This window comes from Taudactylus pleione, unplaced genomic scaffold (genome assembly GCF_031769625.1).
Source record: "Taudactylus pleione unplaced genomic scaffold, aTauple2 ptg000619l, whole genome shotgun sequence".
Lineage (NCBI taxonomy): Eukaryota > Metazoa > Chordata > Amphibia > Anura > Myobatrachidae > Taudactylus > Taudactylus pleione.
In genome coordinates, this window is record NW_028285021.1 from 628,697 (window position 1) to 649,184 (window position 20,488).

Genomic DNA, 20,488 nt, shown 5'->3' on the forward strand with positions numbered 1-20,488 from the left:
CAAATGTCAAAAATAAACTAATTCAATTAAGAAATCTTCTTCAATGAACAATGCCTTTCATTAAAGTTATACATAGAACACATTTAATAAAAATCTACCATTAATGTTATAGTAGTAGTCATGTCAATGGCCAGATGTGTATGTTATGATTTTTTGTCTTTTGTGATGGATCAACATGATGGTGTAGTAGTTCACAAATATAGGTTACGTTTAAAGTAAAATAAATATTCTTTAAGCAAAAGCTCACTTGAAAGTGGACTTGCTAACAAGCCTGTGATATTGCTGAGAACACAACCAACAATGTATAAAGAATTGATTTAAAATATGACAACTGGTGTTAGAAAACCCTTCATTATTTGTGCCAGAAAGATGAGGTGGCCGAGTGGTTAAGGCGATGGACTTCACTTCACTTCACTTTACTTATGAAGCATTATTTGCAAAAATTCCATTTCCAAGCAAACAATTCCAAAACGACGAGGTTGGGATTGGAACCCATGCATGCAGAGCACAATCCATTGTGCTCTGCATTCATGGGTTCCAATCCCATCCTCGTCGGTTTGGAATTGTTTGCTTGGAAATGGAATTTTTGCAAATAATGCTTCATAAGTGAAGCTGACACTCAAATGTAAAAAAAAAACTAATTCAATTAAGAAATCTACTTCAATGAACAATGCTTTTCATTAAAGACATACATAGAACACAATTAGTGAAAATCTACCATTACTGTTATAGTAGAAGTCATGTCATTGGCCAAATGTGTATGTTATGATTTTTTGTCATTTGTGATGGATCAACAAGATGGTGTAGTAGTTCACAAATATAGTTTATGTCTAAAGTAAAATAAATGTTCTTTAAGCAAAGGCTCACTTGAAAGTGGACATGCTAACAAGCCTGTGATATTGATGAGAACACAACCAATAATGTATAAAGAACTGATTTAAAACAAGACAAGTGGTGTCAGAAAATCCTTCTTTATTTGTGCCAGAAAGATGAGTTGGCCGAGTGGTTAAGGCGATTGACCTCACTTCACTTCACTTTACTTATGAAGCATTATTTGTAAAAATTCCTTTTCCAAGCAAACAATTCCAAACCGACGAGGATTTTATTTGAACCCATGCGTGCAGAGAACAATCCATTGTGCTCTGCATTCATGGGTTCCAATCCCATCCTCGTCGGTTTGGAATTGTTTGCTTGGAAATGGAATTTTTGCAAATAATGCTTCATAAGTGAAGCTGACACTCAAATGTCAAAAATAAACTAATTCAATTAAGAAATCTACTTCAATGAACAATGCTTTTCATTAAAGACATACATAGAACACATTTAGTGAAAATCTACCATTATTGTTATAGTAGAAGTCGTAGAAGTCATGTCATTTAGTGAAAATCTAAGCCAAATGTGTGTGTTATGATTTTTTGTCATTTGTGATGGATCAACATGATGGTGTAGTAGTTCACAAATATAGGTTACGTTTAAAGTAAAATAAATGTTCTTTAAGCAAAGGCTCACTTGAAAGAGGACTTGCTAACAAGCCTGTGATATTGCTGAGAACACAACCAACAATGTATACAGAAATGATTTAAAATATGACAAGTGGTGTCAGACAACTCATCTTTATTTGTGCCAGAAAGACGAGGTGGCCGAGTGGTTAAGGCGATGAACTGCTAATCCATTGTGTTCTGCACGCATGGGTTCAAATCTTGTCGGTTTGGAATTTTTTCCTTGGAAATGGAATTTTGCAAATAATGCTTCATAAGTGAAGCTGACACTCAAATGTCAAAAATAAACTAATTCAATTAAGAAATCTACGTCATTGAACAATGCTTTTCATTAAAGACATACATAGAACACATTTAAGGAAAATCTACCATTACTGTTATAGTAGAAGTCATGTCATTGGCCAAATGTGTATGTTATGATTTTTTGTCGTTTGTGATGGATCAACATGATGGTGTAGTAGTTCACAAATATAGGTTATGTCTAAAGTAAAATAAATGTTCTTTAAGCAAAAGCTCACTTGAAAGTGGACTTGCTAACAAGCCTGTGATATTGCTGAGAACACAACCAACAATGTACAAAGAAATGATTTAAAATATGACAAGTGGTGTCAGAAAACCCTTCTTTTTTGAGCCAGAAAGACGAGGTGGCCGAGTGGTTAAGGCGATGGACTGCTAATCCATTGTGCTCTGCACGCATGGGTTCAAATCCCTTCTTCGTCGGATTGGAATTGTTTGCTTGGAAATGGAATTTTGCAAGTAATGCTTCATAAGTGAAGCTGACACTCAAATGTCAAAAATAAACTAATTCAATTAAGAAATCTTCTTCAATGAACAATGCCTTTCATTAAAGTTATACATAGAACACATTTAATAAAAATCTACCATTACTGTTATAGTAGTAGTCATGTCAATGGCCAGATGTGTATGGTATGATTTTTTGTCGTTTGTGATGGATCAACATGATGGTGTAGTAGTTCACAAATATAGGTTACGTTTAAAGTAAAATAAATATTCTTTAAGCAAAAGCTCACTTGAAAGTGGACTTGATAACAAGCCTGTGATATTGCTGAGAACACAACCAACAATGTATAAAGAATTGAATTAAAATATAACAACTGGTGTTAGAAAACCCTTCTTTATTTGTGCCAGAAAGATGAGGTGGCCGAGTGGTTAAGGCGATGGACTTCACTTCACTTCACTTTACTTATGAAGTATTATTTGTAAAAATTCCTTTTCCAAGCAAACAATTCCAAACCGACGAGGATTGGATTTGAACCCATGCATGCAGAGAACAATCCATTGTGCTCTGCATTCATGGGTTCCAATCCCATCCTCGTCGGTTTGGAATTGTTTGCTTGGAAATGGAATTTTTGCAAATAATGCTTCATAAGTGAAGCTGACACTCAAATGTAAAAAAAAAACTAATTCAATTAAGAAATCTACTTCAATGAACAATGCTTTTCATTAAAGACATACATAGAACACATTTAGTGAAAATCTACCATTACTGTTATAGTAGAAGTCATGTCATTGGCCAAATGTGTATGTTATGATTTTTAGTCGTTTGTGATGGATCAACAAGATGGTGTAGTAGTTCACAAATATAGTTTATGTCTAAAGTAAAATAAATGTTCTTTAAGCAAAGGCTCACTTGAAAGTGGACATGCTAACAAGCCTGTGATATTGATGAGAACACAACCAATAATGTATAAAGAATTGATTTAAAACAAGACAAGTGGTGTCAGAAAATCCATCTTTATTTGTGCCAGAAAGACGAGGTGGCCGAGTGGTTAAGGCGATGAACTGCTAATCCATTGTGTTCTGCACGCATGGGTTCAAATCTTGTCGGTTTGGAATTTTTTCCTTGGAAATGGAATTTTGCAAATAATGCTTCATAAGTGAAGCTGACACTCAAATGTCAAAAATAAACTAATTCAATTAAGAAATCTACGTCATTGAACAATGCTTTTCATTAAAGACATACATAGAACACATTTAAGGAAAATCTACCATTACTGTTATAGTAGAAGTCATGTCATTGGCCAAATGTGTATGTTATGATTTTTTGTCGTTTGTGATGGATCAACATGATGGTGTAGTAGTTCACAAATATAGGTTATGTCTAAAGTAAAATAAATGTTCTTTAAGCAAAAGCTCACTTGAAAGTGGACTTGCTAACAAGCCTGTGATATTGCTGAGAACACAACCAACAATGTACAAAGAAATGATTTAAAATATGACAAGTGGTGTCAGAAAACCCTTCTTTTTTGAGCCAGAAAGACGAGGTGGCCGAGTGGTTAAGGCGATGGACTGCTAATCCATTGTGCTCTGCACGCATGGGTTCAAATCCCTTCTTCGTCGGATTGGAATTGTTTGCTTGGAAATGGAATTTTGCAAGTAATGCTTCATAAGTGAAGCTGACACTCAAATGTCAAAAATAAACTAATTCAATTAAGAAATCTTCTTCAATGAACAATGCCTTTCATTAAAGTTATACATAGAACACATTTAATAAAAATCTACCATTACTGTTATAGTAGTAGTCATGTCAATGGTCAGATGTGTATGGTATGATTTTTTGTCGTTTGTGATGGATCAACATGATGGTGTAGTAGTTCACAAATATAGGTTACGTTTAAAGTAAAATAAATATTCTTTAAGCAAAAGCTCACTTGAAAGTGGACTTGATAACAAGCCTGTGATATTGCTGAGAACACAACCAACAATGTATAAAGAATTGATTTAAAATATAACAACTGGTGTTAGAAAACCCTTCTTTATTTGTGCCAGAAAGATGAGGTGGCCGAGTGGTTAAGGCGATGGACTTCACTTCACTTCACTTTACTTATGAAGCATTATTTGTAAAAATTCCTTTTCCAAGCAAACAATTCCAAACCGACGAGGATTGGATTTGAACCCATGCATGCAGAGAACAATCCATTGTGCTCTGCATTCATGGGTTCCAATCCCATCCTCGTCGGTTTGGAATTGTTTGCTTGGAAATGGAATTTTTGCAAATAATGCTTCATAAGTGAAGCTGACACTCAAATGTAAAAAAAAAACTAATTCAATTAAGAAATCTACTTCAATGAACAATGCTTTTCATTAAAGACATACATAGAACACATTTAGTGAAAATCTACCATTACTGTTATAGTAGAAGTCATGTCATTGGCCAAATGTGTATGTTATGATTTTTAGTCGTTTGTGATGGATCAACAAGATGGTGTAGTAGTTCACAAATATAGTTTATGTCTAAAGTAAAATAAATGTTCTTTAAGCAAAGGCTCACTTGAAAGTGGACATGCTAACAAGCCTGTGATATTGATGAGAACACAACCAATAATGTATAAAGAATTGATTTAAAACAAGACAAGTGGTGTCAGAAAATCCTTCTTTATTTGTGCCAGAAAGATGAGTTGGCCGAGTGGTTAAGGCGATTGACTTCACTTCACTTCACTTTACTTATGAAGCATTATTTGTAAAAATTCCTTTTCCAAGCAAACAATTCCAAACCGACGAGGATTGGATTTGAACCCATGCGTGCAGAGAACAATCCATTGTGCTCTGCATTCATGGGTTCCAATCCCATCCTCGTTGGTTTGGAATTGTTTGCTTGGAAATGGAATTTTTGCAAATAATGCTTCATAAGTGAAGCTGACACTCAAATGTCAAAAATAAACTAATTCAATTAAGAAATCTACTTCAATGAACAATGCTTTTCATTAAAGACATACATAGAACACATTTAGTGAAAATCTACCATTACTGTTATAGTAGAAGTCGTAGAAGTCATGTCATTTAGTGAAAATCTAAGCCAAATGTGTGTGTTATGATTTTTTGTCGTTTGTGATGGATCAACATGATGGTGTCGTAGTTCACAAATATAGGTTACGTTTAAAGTAAAATAAATGTTCTTTAAGCAAAGGCTCACTTGAAAGAGGACTTGCTAACAAGCCTGTGATATTGCTGAGAACACAACCAACAATGTATAAAGAAATAATTTAAAATATGACAAGTGGTGTCAGACAACTCATCTTTATTTGTGCCAGAAAGACAAGGTGGCCGAGTGGTTAAGGCGATGGACTGCTAATCCATTGTGTTCTGCACGCATGGGTTCAAATCTTGTCGGTTTGGAATTTTTTCCTTGGAAATGGAATTTTGCAAATAATGCTTCTTAAGTGAAGCTGACACTCAAATGTCAAAAATAAACTAATTCAATTAAGAAATCTACGTCAATGAACAATGCTTTTCATTAAAGACATACATAGAACACATTTAAGGAAAATCTACCATTACTGTTATAGTAGAAGTCATGTCATTGGCCAAATGAGTATGTTATGATTTTTTGTCGTTTGTGATGGATCAACAAGATGGTGTAGTAGTTCACAAATATAGTTTATGTCTAAAGTAAAATAAATGTTCTTTAAGCAAAGGCTCACTTGAAAGTGGACATGTTAACAAGCCTGTAATATTGATGAGAACACAACCAATAATTTATAAAGAATTGATTTAAAACAAGACAAGTGGTGTCAGAAAATCCTTCTTTATTTGTGCCAGAAAGATGAGGTGGCCGAGTGGTTAAGGCGATTGACTTCACTTCACTTCACTTTACTTATGAAGCATTATTTGTAAAAATTCCTTTTCCAAGCAAACAATTCCAAACTGACGAGGATTGGATTTGAACCCATGCGTGCAGAGCACAATCCATTGTGCTCTGTATTCATGGGTTCCAATCCCATCCTCGTCGGTTTGGAATTGTTTGCTTGGAAATGGAATTTTTGCAAATAATGCTTCATAAGTGAAGCTGACACTCAAATGTCAAAAATAAACTAATTAAATTAAGAAATCTACTTCAATGAACAATGCTTTTCATTAAAGACATACATAGAACACATTTAGTGAAAATCTACCATTACTGTTTTAGTAGAAGTCGTAGAAGTCATGTCATTTAGTGAAAATCTAAGCCAAATGTGTGTGTTATGATTTTTTGTCGTTTGTGATGGATCAACATGATGGTGTAGTAGTTCACAAATATAGGTTATGTCTAAAGTAAAATAAATGTTCTTTAAGCAAAGGCTCACTTGAAAGTGGACTTGCTAACAAGCCTGTGATATTGCTGAGAACACAACCAACAATGTATAAAGAAATTATTTAACATATGACAAGTGGTGTCAGACAACTCATCTTTATTTGTGCCAGAAAGACGAGGTGGCCGAGTGGTTAAGGCGATGGACTGCTAATCCATTGTGTTCTGCACGCATGGGTTCAAATCTTGTCGGTTTGGAATTTTTTCCTTGGAAATGGAATTTTGCAAATAATGCTTCATAAGTGAAGCTGACACTCAAATGTCAAAAATAAACTAATTCAATTAAGAAATCTACGTCATTGAAAAATGCTTTTCATTAAAGACATACATAGAACACATTTAAGGAAAATCTGCCATTACTGTTATAGTAGAAGTCATGTCATTGGCCAAATGTGTATGTTATGATTTTTTGTCATTTGTGATGGATCAACATGATGGTGTAGTAGTTCACAAATATAGGTTATGTCTAAAGTAAAATAAATGTTCTTTAAGCAAAGGCTCACTTGAAAGGGGACTTGCTAACAAGCCTGTGATATTGATGAGAACACAACCAATAATGTATAAAGAATTGATTTAAATCAAGATAAGTAGTGTTAGAAAACCCTTCTTTATTTGTGCCAGAAAGACGAGGTGGCCGAGTGGTTAAGGCGATAGACTGCTAATCCATTGTGCTCTGCACGCATGGGTTCAAATCCCATCCTCGTTGGTTTGGAGTTGTTTGCTTGGAAATGGAATTTTTGCAAATAATGCTTCATAAGTGAATCTAACACTCAAATGTCAAAAATAAACTAATTCAATTAAGAAATCTACTTCAAAGAACAATGCTTTTCATTAAAGACATACATAGCACACATTTAGTGAAAATCTACCATTACTGTTATAGTAGAAGTGATGTCATTGGCCAGATCTGTAAGTAATGATTTTTTGTGATTTGTGATGGATCAACATGATGGTGTAGTAGTTCACAAATATAGATTACATTTAAAGTAAAATAAATGTTCTTTAAGCAAAAGCTCACTTGAAAGTGGACTTGCTAACAAGCCTGTGATATTGCTGAGAACACAACCAACAATGTATAAAGAAATGATTTAAAATATGACAAGTGGTGTCAGAAAAGCCTTCTTTTTTGAGCCAGAAAGACGATGTGGCCGAGTGGTTAAGGCAATGGACTGCTAATCCATTGTGCTCTACACGCATGGGTTCAAATCCCATCTTCCTCGGGTTGGAATTGATTGCTTGGAAACGGAATTTTGCAAGTAATGCTTCATAAGTGAAGCTGACACTCAAATGTCAAAAATAAACTAATTCAATTAAGAAATCTTCTTCAATGAACAATGCCTTTCATTAAAGTTATACATAGAACACATTTAATAAAAATCTACCATTACTGTTATAGTAGTAGTCATGTCAATGGCCAGATGTGTATGGTATGATTTTTTGTCGTTTGTGATGGATCAACATGATGGTGTAGTAGTTCACAAATATAGGTTACGTTTAAAGTAAAATAAATATTCTTTAAGCAAAAGCTCACTTGAAAGTGGACTTGCTAACAAGCCTGTGATATTGCTGAGAACACAACCAACAATGTATAAAGAATTGAATTAAAAGAAGACAAGTGGTGTTAGAAAACCCTTCTTTATTTGTGCCAGAAAGACGAGGTGGCCGAGTGGTTAAGGTGATGGACTGCTAATCCATTGTGCTCTGCACAAATGGGTTCAAATCCCATCCTCGTCGGTTTGGAGTTGTTTGCTTGGAAATTGAATTTTTGCAAATAATGCTTCATAAGTGAAGCTAACACTCAAATGTCAAAAATAAACTAATTCAATTAAGAAATCTACTTCAAAGAACAATGCTTTTCATTAAAGACATACATAGCACACATTTAGTGAAAATCTACCATTACTGTTATAGTAGAAGTGATGTCATTTGCCAGATCTGTAAGTTATGATTTTTTGTCATTTGTGATGGATCAACATGATGGTGTAGTAGTTCACAAATATAGGTTACGTTTAAAGTAAAATAAATATTCTTTAAGCAAAAGCTCACTTGAAAGTGGACTTGCTAACAAGCCTGTGATATTGCTGAGAACACAACCAACAATGTATAAAGAATTGATTTAAAATATAACAACTGGTGTTAGATAACCCTTCTTTATTTGTGCCAGAAAGATGAGGTGGCCGAGTGGTTAAGGCGATGGACTTCACTTCACTTCACTTTACTTATGAAGCATTATTTGCAAAAATTCCATTTCCAAGCAAACAATTCCAAACCGACGAGGATGGGCTTGGAACCCATGCATGCAGAGCACAATTCATTGTGCTTTGCATTCATGGGTTCCAATCCCATCCTCGTCGGTTTGGAATTGTTTGCTTGGAAATGGAATTTTTGCAAATAATGCTTCATAAGTGAAGCTGACACTCAAATGTAAAAAAAAAACTAATTCAATTAAGAAATCTACTTCAATGAACAATGCTTTTCATTAAAGACATACATAGAACACATTTAGTGAAAATCTACCATTACTGTTATAGTAGAAGTCGTAGAAGTCATGTCATTTAGTGAAAATCTAAGCCAAATGTGTGTGTTATGATTTTTTGTCGTTTGTGATGGATCAACATGATGGTGTCGTAGTTCACAAATATAGGTTACGTTTAAAGTAAAATAAATGTTCTTTAAGCAAATGCTCACTTGAAAGAGGACTTGCTAACAAGCCTGTGATATTGCTGAGAACACATCCAACAATGTATAAAGAAATGATTTAAAATATGACAAGTGGTGTCAGACAACTCATCTTTATTTGTGCCAGAAAGACGAGGTGGCCGAGTGGTTAAGGCGATGGACTGCTAATCCATTGTGTTCTGCACGCATGGGTTCAAATCTTGTCGGTTTGGAATTTTTTCCTTGGAAATGGAATTTTGCAAATAATGCTTCTTAAGTGAAGCTGACACTCAAATGTCAAAAATAAACTAATTCAATTAAGAAATCTACGTCAATGAATAATGCTTTTCATTAAAGACATACATAGAACACATTTAGTGAAAATCTACCATTACTGTTATAGTAGAAGTCGTAGAAGTCATGTCATTTAGTGAAAATCTAAGCCAAATGTGTGTGTTTTGATTTTTTGTCGTTTGTGATGGATCAACATGATGGTGTAGTAGTTCACAAATATAGTTTATGTCTAAAGTAAAATAAATGTTCTTTAAGCAAAGGCTCACTTGAAAGGGGACATGCTAACAAGCCTGTGATATTGATGAGAACACAACCAATAATGTATAAAGAATTGATTTAAAACAAGACAAGTGGTGTTCGAAAACCCTTCTTTATTTGTGCCAGAAAGACGAGGTGGCCGAGTGGTTAAGGCGATGGACTGCTAATCCGTTGTGTTCTGCACGCATGGGTTCAAATCTTGTCGGTTTGGAATTTTTTCCTTGGAAATGGAATTTTGCAAATAATGCTTCTTAAGTGAAGCTGACACTCAAATGTCAAAAATAAACTAATTCAATTAAGAAATCTACGTCAATGAACAATGCTTTTCATTAAAGACATACATAGAACACATTTAAGGAAAATCTACTATTACTGTTATAGTAGAAGTCATGTCATTGGCCAAATGTGTATGTTATGATTTTTTGTCGTTTGTGATGGATCAACATGATGGTGTAGTAGTTCACAAATATAGGTTATGTCTAAAGTAAAATAAATGTTCTTTAAGCAAAGGCTCACTTGAAAGGGGACATGCTAACAAGCCTGTGATATTGATGAGAACACAACCAATAATGTATAAAGAATTGAATTAAAAGAAGACAAGTGGTGTTAGAAAACCCTTCTTTATTTGTGCCAGAAAGACGAGGTGGCCGAGTGGTTAAGGCGATGAACTGCTAATCCATTGTGCTCTGCACGCATGGGTTCAAATCCCATCCTCGTCGGTTTGGAATTGTTTGCTTGGAAATGGAATTTTTGCAAATAATGCTTCATAAGTGAAGCTGACACTCAAATGTAAAAAAAAAACTAATTCAATTAAGAAATCTACTTCAATGAACAATGCTTTTCATTAAAGACATACATAGAACACATTTAGTGAAAATCTACCATTACTGTTATAGTAGAAGTCATGTCATTGGCCAAATGTGTATGTTATGATTTTTTGTCGTTTGTGATGGATCAACAAGATGGTGTAGTAGTTCACAAATATAGTTTATGTCTAAAGTAAAATAAATGTTCTTTAAGCAAAGGCTCACTTGAAAGTGGACATGCTAACAAGCCTGTGATATTGATGAGAACACAACCAATAATGTATAAAGAATTGATTTAAAACAAGACAAGTGGTGTCAGAAAATCCTTCTTTATTTGTGCCAGAAAGATGAGTTGGCCGAGTGGTTAAGGCGATTGACTTCACTTCACTTCACTTTACTTATGAAGCATTATTTGTAAAAATTCCTTTTCCAAGCAAACAATTCCAAACCGACGAGGATTGGATTTGAACCCATGCGTGCAGAGAACAATCCATTGTGCTCTGCATTCATGGGTTCCAATCCCATCCTCGTTGGTTTGGAATTGTTTGCTTGGAAATGGAATTTTTGCAAATAATGCTTCATAAGTGAAGCTGACACTCAAATGTCAAAAATAAACTAATTCAATTAAGAAATCTACGTCAATGAACAATGCTTTTCATTAAAGACATACATAGAACACATTTAGTGAAAATCTACCATTACTGTTATAGTAGAAGTCATGTCATTGGCCAAATGTGTATGTTATGATTTTTTGTCGTTTGTGATGGATCAACATGATGGTGTAGTAGTTCACAAATATAGGTTATGTCTAAAGTAAAATAAATGTTCTTTAAGCAAAGGCTCACTTGAAAGGGGACATGCTAACAAGCCTGTGATATTGATGAGAACACAACCAATAATGTATAAAGAATTGAATTAAAAGAAGACAAGTGGTGTTAGAAAACCCTTCTTTATTTGTGCCAGAAAGACGAGGTGGCCGAGTGGTTAAGGCGATGGACTGCTAATCCATTGTGCTCTGCACGCATGGGTTCAAATCCCATCCTCGTCGGTTTGGAGTTGTTTGCTTGGAAATGGAATTTTTGCAAATAATGCTTCATAAGTGAAGCTAAAACTCAAATGTCAAAAATAAACTAATTCAATTAAGAAATCTACTTCAATGAACAATGCTTTTCATTAAAGACATACATAGAACACATTTAGTGAAAATCTGCCATTACTGTTATAGTAGAAGTCATGTCATTGGCCAAATGTGTATGTTACGATTTTTTGTCGTTTGTGATGGATCAACAAGATGGTGTAGTAGTTCACAAATATAGTTTATGTCTAAAGTAAAATAAATGTTCTTTAAGCAACGGCTCACTTGAAAGTGGACATGTTAACAAGCCTGTAATATTGATGAGAACACAACCAATAATGTATAAAGAATTGATTTAAAACAAGACAAGTGGTGTCAGAAAATCCTTCTTTATTTGTGCCAGAAAGATGAGGTGGCCGAGTGGTTAAGGCGATTGACTTCACTTCACTTCACTTTACTTATGAAGCATTATTTGTAAAAATTCCTTTTCCAAGCAAACAATTCCAAACCGACGAGGATGGGATTTGAACCCATGCGTGCATAGCACAGTCCATTGTGCTCTGCATTCATGGGTTCCAATCCCATCCTCGTCGGTTTGGAATTGTTTGCTTGGAAATGGAATTTTTGAAAATAATGATTCATAAGTGAAGCTGACACTCAAATGTCAAAAATAAACTAATTCAATTAAGAAATCTACTTCAATGAACAATGCTTTTCATTAAAGACATACATAGAACACATTTAGTGAAAATCTACCATTACTGTTTTAGTAGAAGTCGTAGAAGTCATGTAATTTAGTGAAAATCTAAGCCAAATGTGTGTGTTATGATTTTTTGTCGTTTGTGATGGATCAACATGATGGTGTAGTAGTTCACAAATATAGGTTATGTCTAAAGTAAAATAAATGTTCTTTAAGCAAAAGCTCACTTGAAAGTGGACTTGCTAACAAGCCTCTGATATTGCTGAGAATACAACCAACAATGTATAAAGAATTGATTTAAAATATGACAACTGGTGTTAGAAAACCCTTCTGTTTTGAGCCAGAAAGACGAGGTGGCCGAGTGGTTAAGGCGATGGACTGCTAATCCATTGTGTTCTGCACGCATGGGTTCAAATCCCATCCTCGTCGGATTGGAATTGTTTGCTTGGAAATGGAATTTTGCAAGTAATGCTTCATAAGTGAAGCTGACACTCAAATGTCAAAAATAAACTAATTCAATTAAGAAATCTTCTTCAATGAACAATGCCTTTCATTAAAGTTATACATAGAACACATTTAATAAAAATCTACCATTACTGTTATAGTAGTAGTCATGTCAATGGCCAGATGTGTATGTTATGATTTTTTGTCGTTTGTGATGGATCAACATGATGGTGTAGTAGTTCACAAATATAGGTTACGTTTAAAGTAAAATAAATATTCTTTAAGCAAAAGCTCACTTGAAAGTGGACTTGCTAACAAGCCTGTGATATTGCTGAGAATACAACCAACAATGTATAAAGAATTGATTTAAAATATGACAACTGGTGTTAGAAAACCCTTCTTTATTTGTGCCTGAAAGATGAGGTGGCCGAGTTGTTAAGGCGATGGACTTCACTTCATTTCACTTTACTTATGAAGCATTATTTGCAAAAATTCCATTTCCAAGCAAACAATTCCAAACCGACAAGGATGGGATTGGAACCCATGCATGCAGAGCACAATCCATTGGGATCTGCATTCATGGGTTCCAATCCCATCCTCGTCGGTTTGGAATTGTTTGCTTGGAAATGAAATTTTTGCAAATAATGCTTCATATGTGAAGCTGACACTCAAATGTAAAAAAAAAAAACTAATTCAATTAAGAAATCTACTTCAATGAACAATGCTTTTCATTAAAGACATACATAAAACACATTTAGTGAAAATCTACCATTACTGTTATAGTAGAAGTCATGTCATTGGCCAAATGTGTATGTTATGATTTTTTGTCATTTGTGATGGATCAACAAGATGGTGTAGTAGTTCACAAATATAGTTTATGTCTAAAGTAAAATAAATGTTCTTTAAGCAAAGGCTCACTTGAAAGTGGACATGCTAACAAGCCTGTGATATTGATGAGAACACAACCAATAATGTATAAAGAATTGATTTAAAACAAGACAAGTGGTGTCAGAAAATCCTCCTTTATTTGTGCCAGAAAGATGAGTTGGCCGAGTGGTTAAGGCGATTCACTTCACTTCACTTTACTTATGAAGCATTATTTGTAAAAATGCCTTTTCCAAGCAAACAATTCCAAACCGACGAGGATTGGATTTGAACCCATGCGTGCAGAGAACAATCCATTGTGCTCTGCATTCATGGGTTCCAATCCCATCCTCGTCGGTTTGGAATTGTTTGCTTGGAAATGGAATTTCTGCAAATAATGCTTCATAAGTGAAGCTGACACTCAAATGTCAAAAATAAACTAATTAAATTAAGAAATCTACTTCAATGAACAATGCTTTTCATTAAAGACATACATAGCACACATTTAGTGAAAATCTACCATTACTGTTATAGTAGAAGTGATGTCATTGGCCAGATCTGTAAGTTATGATTTTTTGTCATTTGTGATGGATCAACATGATGGTGTAGTAGTTCACAAATATAGGTTACGTTTAAAGTAAAATAAATGTTCTTTAAGCAAAAGCTCAATTGAAAGTGGACTTGCTAACAAGCCTGTGATATTGCTGAGAACACAACCAACAATGTATAAAAAATGATTTAAAATATGACAAGTGGTGTCAGAAAACCCTTCTTTTTTGAGCCAGAAAGACGAGGTGGCCGAGTGGTTAAAGCGATGGACTGCTAATCCATTGTGCTCTGCACGCATGGGTTCAAATCCCATCTTTGTCGGATTGGAATTGTTTGCTTGGAAATGGAATTTTGCAAGTAATGCTTCATAAGTGAAGCTGACACTAAAATGTCAAAAATAAACTAATTCAATTAAGAAATCTTCTTCAATGAACAATGCCTTTCATTAAAGTTATACATAGAACACATTTAATAAAAATCTACCATTACTGTTATAGTAGTAGTCATGTCAATGGCCAGATGTGTATGGTATGATTTTTTGTCGTTTGTGATGGATCAACATGATGGTGTAGTAGTTCACAAATATAGGTTACGTTTAAAGTAAAATAAATGTTCTTTAAGCAAATACTCACTTGAAAGTGGACATGCTAACAAGCCTGTGATATTGCTGAGAACACAACCAACAATGTATAAAGAATTGATTTAAAACAAGACAAGTGGTGTCAGAAAGTCCTTCTTTATTTGTGCCAGAAAGATGAGTTGGCCGAGTGGTTAAGGCGATTGACTTCACTTCACTTCACTTTACTTATGAAGCATTATTTGTAAAAATTCCTTTTCCAAGCAAACAATTCCAAACCGACGAGGATTGGATTTGAACCCATGCGTGCAGAGAACAATCCATTGTGCTCTGCATTCATGGGTTCCAATCCCATCCTCGTTGGTTTGGAATTGTTTGCTTGGAAATGGAATTTTTGCAAATAATGCTTCATAAGTGAAGCTGACACTCAAATGTCAAAAATAAACTAATTCAATTAAGAAATCTACTTCAATGAACAATGCTTTTCATTAAAGACATACATAGAACACATTTAGTGAAAATCTACCATTACTGGTATAGTAGAAGTCGTAGAAGTCATGTCATTTAGTGACAATCTAAGCCAAATGTGTGTGTTGTGATTTTTTGTCGTTTGTGATGGATCAACATGATGGTGTCGTAGTTCACAAATATAGGTTACGTTTAAAGTAAAATAAATGTTCTTTAAGCAAAGGCTCACTTGAAAGAGGACTTGCTAACAAGCCTGTGATATTGCTGAGAACACAACCAACAATGTATAAAGAAATGATTTAAAATATGACAAGTGGTGTCAGACAACTCATCTTTATTTGTGCCAGAAAGATGAGGTGGCCGAGTGGTTAAGGCGATGGACTGCTAATCCATTGTGTTCTGCACGCATGGGTTCAAATCTTGTCGGTTTGGAATTTTTTCCTTGGAAATGGAATTTTGCAAATAATGCTTCTTAAGTGAAGCTGACACTCAAATGTCAAAAATAAACTAATTCAATTAAGAAATCTACGTCAATGAACAATGCTTTTCATTAAAGACATACATAGAACACATTTAAGGAAAATCTACCATTACTGTTATAGTAGAAGTCATGTCATTGGCCAAATGGGTATGTTATGATTTTTTGTCATTTGTGATGGATCAACAAGATGGTGTAGTAGTTCACAAATATAGGTTATGTCTAAAGTAAAATAAATGTTCTTTAAGCAAAGGCTCACTTGAAAGGGGACATGCTAACAAGCCTGTGATATTGAAGAGAACACAACCAATAATGTATAAAGAATTGATTTAAAACAAGACAAGTGGTGTCAGAAAATCCTCCTTTATTTGTGCCAGAAAGATGAGTTGGCCGAGTGGTTAAGGCGATTGACTTCACTTCACTTCACTTTACTTATGAAGCATTATTTGTAAAAATGCCTTTTCCAAGCAAACAATTCCAAACCGACGAGGATTGGATTTGAACCCATGCGTGCAGAGAACAATCCATTGTGCTCTGCATTCATGGGTTCCAATCCCATCCTCGTCGGTTTGGAATTGTTTGCTTGGAAATGGAATTTCTGCAAATAATGCTTCATAAGTGAAGCTGACACTCAAATGTCAAAAATAAACTAATTAAATTAAGAAATCTACTTCAATGAACAATGCTTTTCATTAAAGACATACATAGAACACATTTAGTGAAAATCTACCATTACTGTTATAGTAGAAGTCATGTCATTGGCCAAATGGGTATGTTATGATTTTTTGTCGTTTGTGATGGATCAACATGATGGTGTAGTAGTTCACAAATATAGGTTATGTCTAAAGTAAAATAAATGTTCTTTAAGCAAAGGCTCACTTGAAAGGGGACATGCTAACAAGCCTGTGATATTGATGAGAACACAACCAATAATGTATAAAGTATTGATTGATAAAAAAGACAAGTGGTGTTAGAAAACCCTTCTTTATTTGCGCCAGAAAGACGAGGTGGCCGAGTGGTTAAGGCGATGGACTGCTAATCCATTGTGCTCTGCACGCATGGGTTCAAATCCCATTCTCGTCGGTTTGGAGTTGTTTGCTTGGAAATGGAATTTTTGCAAATAATGCTTCATAAGTGAAGCTAACACTCAAATGTCAAAAATAAACTAATTCAATTAAGAAATCTACTTCAATGAACAATGCTTTTCATTAAAGACATACATAGAACACATTTAGTGAAAATCTGCCATTACTGTTATAGTAGAAGTCATGTCATTGGCCAAATGTGTATGTTACGATTTTTTGTCGTTTGTGATGGATCAACAAGATGGTGTAGTAGTTCACAAATATAGTTTATGTCTAAAGTAAAATAAATGTTCTTTAAGCAAAGGCTCACTTGAAAGTGGACATGTTAACAAGCCTGTAATATTGATGAGAACACAACCAATAATGTATAAAGAATTGATTTAAAACAAGACAAGTGGTGTCAGAAAATCCTTCTTTATTTGTGCCAGAAAGATGAGGTGGCCGAGTGGTTAAGGCGATTGACTTCACTTCACTTCACTTTACTTATGAAGCATTATTTGTAAAAATTCCTTTTCCAAGCAAACAATTCCAAACCGACGAGGATGGGATTTGAACCCATGCGTGCAGAGCACAGTCCATTGTGCTCTGCATTCATGGGTTCCAATCCCATCCTCGTCGGTTTGGAATTGTTTGCTTGGAAATGGAATTTTTGCAAATAATGCTTCATAAGTGAAGCTGACACTCAAATGTCAAAAATAAACTAATTCAATTAAGAAATCTACTTCAATGAACAATGCTTTTCATTAAAGACATACATAGAACACATTTAGTGAAAATCTACCATTACTGTTTTAGTAGAAGTCGTAGAAGTCATGTCATTTAGTGAAAATCTAAGCCAAATGTGTGTGTTATGATTTTTTGTCGTTTGTGATGGATCAACATGATGGTGTAGTAGTTCACAAATATAGGTTATGTCTAAAGTAAAATAAATGTTCTTTAAGCAAAAGCTCACTTGAAAGTGGACTTGCTAACAAGCCTCTGATATTGCTGAGAATACAACCAACAATGTATAAAGAATTGATTTAAAATATGACAACTGGTGTTAGAAAACCCTTCTGTTTTGAGCCAGAAAGACGAGGTGGCCGAGTGGTTAAGGCGATGGACTGCTAATCCATTGTGTTCTGCACGCATGGGTTCAAATCCCATCCTCGTCGGATTGGAATTGTTTGCTTGGAAATGGAATTTTGCAAGTAATGCTTCATAAGTGAAGCTGACACTCAAATGTCAAAAATAAACTAATTCAATTAAGAAATCTTCTTCAATGAACAATGCCTTTCATTAAAGTTATACATAGAACACATTTAATAAAAATCTACCATTACTGTTATAGTAGTAGTCATGTCAATGGCCAGATGTGTATGTTATGATTTTTTGTCGTTTGTGATGGATCAACATGATGGTGTAGTAGTTCACAAATATAGGTTACGTTTAAAGTAAAATAAATATTCTTTAAGCAAAAGCTCACTTGAAAGTGGACTTGCTAACAAGCCTGTGATATTGCTGAGAATACAACCAACAATGTATAAAGAATTGATTTAAAATATGACAACTGGTGTTAGAAAACCCTTCTTTATTTGTGCCTGAAAGATGAGGTGGCCGAGTTGTTAAGGCGATGGACTTCACTTCATTTCACTTTACTTATGAAGCATTATTTGCAAAAATTCCATTTCCAAGCAAACAATTCCAAACCGACAAGGATGGGATTGGAACCCATGCATGCAGAGCACAATCCATTGGGCTCTGCATTCATGGGTTCCAATCCCATCCTCGTCGGTTTGGAATTGTTTGCTTGGAAATGGAATTTTTGCAAATAATGCTTCATATCTGAAGCTGACACTCAAATGTAAAAAAAAAAAACTAATTCAATTAAGAAATCTACTTCAATGAACAATGCTTTTCATTAGAGACATACATAAAACACATTTAGTGAAAATCTACCATTACTGTTATAGTAGAAGTCATGTCATTGGCCAAATGTGTATGTTATGATTTTTTGTCATTTGTGATGGATCAACAAGATGGTGTAGTAGTTCACAAATATAGTTTATGTCTAAAGTAAAATAAATGTTCTTTAAGCAAAGGCTCACTTGAAAGTGGACATGCTAACAAGCCTGTGATATTGATGAGAACACAACCAATAATGTATAAAGAATTGATTTAAAACAAGACAAGTGGTGTCAGAAAATCCTCCTTTATTTGTGCCAGAAAGATGAGTTGGCCGAGTGGTTAAGGCGATTGACTTCACTTCACTTCACTTTACTTATGAAGCATTATTTGTAAAAATGCCTTTTCCAAGCAAACAATTCCAAACCGACGAGGATTGGATTTGAACCCATGCGTGCAGAGAACAATCCATTGTGCTCTGCATTCATGGGTTCCAATCCCATCCTCGTCGGTTTGGAATTGTTTGCTTGGAAATGGAATTTCTGCAAATAATGCTTCATAAGTGAAGCTGACACTCAAATGTCAAAAATAAACTAATTAAATTAAGAAATCTACTTCAATGAACAATGCTTTTCATTAAAGACATACATAGCACACATTTAGTGAAAATCTACCATTACTGTTATAGTAGAAGTGATGTCATTGGCCAGATCTGTAAGTTATGATTTTTTGTCATTTGTGATGGATCAACATGATGGTGTAGTAGTTCACAAATATAGGTTACGTTTAAAGTAAAATAAATGTTCTTTAAGCAAAAGCTCAATTGAAAGTGGACTTGCTAACAAGCCTGTGATATTGCTGAGAACACAACCAACAATGTATAAAGAATTGATTTAAAACAAGACAAGTGGTGTCAGAAAGTCCTTCTTTATTTGTGCCAGAAAGATGAGTTGGCCGAATGGTTAAGGCGATTGACTTCACTTCACTTCACTTTACTTATGAAGCATTATTTGTAAAAATTCCTTTTCCAAGCAAACAATTCCAAACCGTCGAGGATTGGATTTGAACCCATGCGTGCAGAGAACAATCCATTGTGCTCTGCATTCATGGGTTCCAATCCCATCCTCGTTGGTTTGGAATTGTTTGATTGGAAATGGAATTTTTGCAAATAATGCTTCATAAGTGAAGCTGACACTCAAATGTCAAAAATAAACTAATTCAATTAAGAAATCTACTTCAATGAACAATGCTTTTCATTAAAGACATACATAGAACACATTTAGTGAAAATCTACCATTACTGTTATAGTAGAAGTCGTAGAAGTCATGTCATTTAGTGAAAATCTAAGCCAAATGTGTGTGTTATGATTTTTTGTCGTTTGTGATGGATCAACATGATGGTGTAGTAGTTCACAAATATAGGTTACGTTTAAAGTAAAATAAATGTTCTTTAAGCAAAGGCTCACTTGAAAGAGGACTTGCTAACAAGCCTGTGATATTGCTGAGAACACAACCAACAATGTATAAAGAAATGATTTAAAATATGACAAGTGGTGTCAGACAACTCATCTTTATTTGTGCCAGAAAGACGAGGTGGCCGAGTGGTTAAGGCGATGGACTGCTAATCCATTGTGTTCTGCACGCATGGGTTCAAATCTTGTCGGTTTGGAATTTTTTCCTTGGAAATGGAATTTTGCAAATAATGCTTCTTAAGTGAAGCTGACACTCAAATGTCAAAAATAAACTAATTCAATTAAGAAA

The 20,488-nt window shown here is 34.5% G+C and overlaps 8 non-coding genes across 8 annotated transcripts; all 8 read left to right on the forward strand.

Annotated features, from left to right (window-relative positions):
- The first annotated feature begins 2,137 nt into the window (after positions 1–2,137).
- TRNAS-GCU (transfer RNA serine (anticodon GCU)) lies at positions 2,138–2,219 on the forward strand. The gene has a single exon. It is a non-coding gene; the product is annotated as a tRNA-Ser (tRNA).
- A 1,559-nt stretch (positions 2,220–3,778) lies between these two features.
- On the forward strand, positions 3,779–3,860 carry TRNAS-GCU (transfer RNA serine (anticodon GCU)). The gene has a single exon. It is a non-coding gene; the product is annotated as a tRNA-Ser (tRNA).
- Positions 3,861–10,435: 6,575 nt separating this feature from the next.
- On the forward strand, positions 10,436–10,517 carry TRNAS-GCU (transfer RNA serine (anticodon GCU)). Its single transcript has one exon. It is a non-coding gene; the product is annotated as a tRNA-Ser (tRNA).
- Positions 10,518–11,570: 1,053 nt separating this feature from the next.
- TRNAS-GCU (transfer RNA serine (anticodon GCU)) lies at positions 11,571–11,652 on the forward strand. Its single transcript has one exon. It is a non-coding gene; the product is annotated as a tRNA-Ser (tRNA).
- Positions 11,653–12,726: 1,074 nt separating this feature from the next.
- On the forward strand, positions 12,727–12,808 carry TRNAS-GCU (transfer RNA serine (anticodon GCU)). Its single transcript has one exon. It is a non-coding gene; the product is annotated as a tRNA-Ser (tRNA).
- Positions 12,809–14,475: 1,667 nt separating this feature from the next.
- Positions 14,476–14,557, forward strand: TRNAS-GCU (transfer RNA serine (anticodon GCU)). The gene has a single exon. It is a non-coding gene; the product is annotated as a tRNA-Ser (tRNA).
- A 2,203-nt stretch (positions 14,558–16,760) lies between these two features.
- TRNAS-GCU (transfer RNA serine (anticodon GCU)) lies at positions 16,761–16,842 on the forward strand. The gene has a single exon. It is a non-coding gene; the product is annotated as a tRNA-Ser (tRNA).
- A 1,074-nt stretch (positions 16,843–17,916) lies between these two features.
- On the forward strand, positions 17,917–17,998 carry TRNAS-GCU (transfer RNA serine (anticodon GCU)). The gene has a single exon. It is a non-coding gene; the product is annotated as a tRNA-Ser (tRNA).
- Positions 17,999–20,488: the final 2,490 nt, after the last annotated feature.